Here is a 2,791-nt window from a genome sequence, read left to right on the forward strand (position 1 = left end):
AAAATAACAAGCTATAGAATTAAAAATGGAGGAAAGACATGAACAGACATTTCATTGAAGAGGATACAAAGGTGGGAAATAAGTGTATGAAAAGACGTGAGCATTAAGGAAATGCCAATTGAAACCACAATGAGATATCACTGCACACCTATGAGATTGGCTAAAAAAAATTTTTTAAGTGACATCACCAAAAAAAAAAAAAAAGTGACGCCACCAAATGCTGGTGAGGATGCAGAGAAACTGGATCATTCATATTTTGGAAGTGGGAATGTAAAATGGTATAGCTACTTTAGAAAACATTTTGGCATTTTCTTATAAAACTAAACATACAATTAGCCTACAACCTAGCAATTGCAATCTTGGGCATCTATCCCAGAGAAACAAAAATGTGTTCACACAAAAACCTTAACATGAGTATTCATAGCAACTTCATTTGCATAGCTAGAACCTGGAAACAGCCTGGATGTCCTTCCGCAGGTGAATGGTAAGCTGTGGTATATGTATTGCTCAAGTGGAGGGGGGAGGCTAGAAGGGGCAGTGGACCACTCAGCGTCAATTACAGGAAGAATCACCAACTACAGACCCCAACAGAAGGAGCATCAACAGGAAAGAATCATCCATTACAGGCCCCACCAGAGAAAAGATGGACACTGCATCTTCTAAAAGAAATCGACCATCCCTGCAACTTAGCCGATGAGAGATCTTCATCACCCTCTCTTGCTTTTCTCCAGTGGATTTTCATTCAAAACAACCCCTCCCAACTTCTTCATAAAATAATGTTTCTCTCCTTTGTTTTTTGGACTTGCCTGTAGTTTGGCCATAGTTTGCATGTCTTGAGTTGTGATTCTCTGCTATTCTCAAATAAACCCATTTTTGCTGTTTGTAAAATAACTGACTTTTATGTTTAAGGCGAACGGTGCACTATGGAACACTACTCGGCAATCAAAACATGCAATTATCGATGCACATAACAACTTGGATGAAGCTCCAAGAAATTCTATGGAGTGAACAAAGCCAGTCTCCAAAGGTCACATATTGTATGAGTCCACTTTTACTGCATTCTTTTTTTTAATTAAGATTTTATTTATTTATCTGACAGAGAGAGAGAGAGAGCACACAAGCAGCGGGATTGGCAGGCAGAGGGACAAGCGGAGTCCCCGCTGAGCAGGGAGTCCAATGTGGGGCTCGATCCCAGGACCCTGAAATCATGACCTGAGCCGAAGGCAGCCACTTACCAACTGAGCCACCCAGGTGCCCCACTTATATTGCATTCTTAGCAGGACAAGTTTATAGAGCTCAAGAACGAATTAGCCATTGTCAGGGGTGGAGGGGTTTGGTTATGGCTCCCCGGGCAGCACGAGGAATCCGGGGATGAACCTGTTCCATAGCTTGCCCGTGGTGGTGGTCACATGAATTTACACACGTGATGAAGCTGCCTAGAACGAAACACACACCCACACTAGTGTGAGCATGTAAAACTGAGGAAATGTGAATCCAGCTGGCAGATGGTATCACTGTCCATTTTCCCAGTTGTGATGTTATGCTGTAATTACATAACGTGTTACCACTGGGGAGACTGGGTGAAGGGTATAGGGGATCTTGACATTATGCGTTACACTACTGTCTGCTTATCTATAATTGTTTCAAAATAAAACGTTTTTTTAAATACATGTAAAGCTCTCTTCCTCCTTCTCTAATTTCCTTCTCCTCTTCCTCCTCCTAATTCTCCTGCTCCTTCTTTCTCCCCTCCTTCTTCCCCAACCCCCTCCCCCTCCTTCCCCTCTCTTTCTTCTCCTCCCCCCACCGTCCCCCTCCTCCTCCTTGTTCTTAGTTCCAGGCAACGTTACATTCTCAGAAGCAAAATCTTCCTGTAACAGGAGAAAGGGAGTAATCCAACATTGACCACTGAAAGCCTAGAGAATACCTGACCCCCTCCGACAAGTGGTCATGTAGAAATCCTAACTAAGGAGGGAGAGAAAAGGCCCTTTAAATGTCTGTGTTTCTTATGTGTTTAAATGTCTGTGGCAAGAGAGGATCACGGGAGGAAGCAGACCAGTTCTCTCGAAGACTTGTGGACCAAGAAGAAGATGCTGAAAAGGGAGATGTGAAGAACTGACGTGCTAGTCCCTTTAGCAAACCCTAGAGGGGAAAATACACCCCCAGATGTCAAGCTTGGGAATGCTCAGGGCTGTATTGTTTATCTGAGGATAGCCAGCCTCCTCCTCTCTGGGTCCTCCCAGGGTGGGCCTAAGCCAGGAGCCTGGGGGCAGGGAGGGCCCGAACCACTGAGTCAGCTTTCTCAGTGCACGGTGCACGCACCGGGAAACCCGACGCTCATTAGGGGTGTAGGAAAAGAAAAGGCTCTCTAAGAGGGGGCTGATTTCATGCTCCTTGCTGTTTGTTTCTTTCTTCTATATTCCTTACTGTTTAGTAAAGTTCTTCCTTTCTTTTATTTTTTTTAGGAGTGGGGAACTGTCACACTACTTTGGGCACACTGAGAGGAACCAAGAACAGAGTTTGTTTGTTCCCCATCTGCTTTAGGTGGTTGTGAAGAATACAATTTTTTTTAATTGTTTGGTTTTTTGTTTTTAAATGTTTTATTTAAAATCAATTTAATTAACATATAGTGATTATTAGTTTCAGGGGTAGAGTTAAGTGATTCATCTGTTGCATGTAACACCCAGTGCTCATCACATCACGTGCCCTCCTTCATGCTCATCACCCAGTGACCCCAGCCCCCCACTCCCTTCCCCACCAGGAACCCTCAGTTTGTTCCCTAGAGTTAAGAGTC

At 43.9% G+C, this 2,791-nt stretch overlaps 1 long non-coding RNA gene across 1 annotated transcript; it reads left to right on the forward strand.

Annotated features, from left to right (window-relative positions):
• The first annotated feature begins 1,120 nt into the window (after nt 1-1,120).
• Nucleotides 1,121-2,575, forward strand: LOC144379551 (uncharacterized). The gene is made up of 2 exons (XR_013442714.1): nt 1,121-1,251; nt 2,463-2,575. It is a non-coding gene; the product is annotated as an uncharacterized LOC144379551 (long non-coding RNA).
• The last annotated feature ends 216 nt before the right edge of the window (nt 2,576-2,791 follow it).

The sequence above is a fragment of the Halichoerus grypus genome, chromosome 11 (genome assembly GCF_964656455.1).
Source record: "Halichoerus grypus chromosome 11, mHalGry1.hap1.1, whole genome shotgun sequence".
In the NCBI taxonomy this organism is placed as follows: Eukaryota; Metazoa; Chordata; class Mammalia; order Carnivora; family Phocidae; genus Halichoerus; species Halichoerus grypus.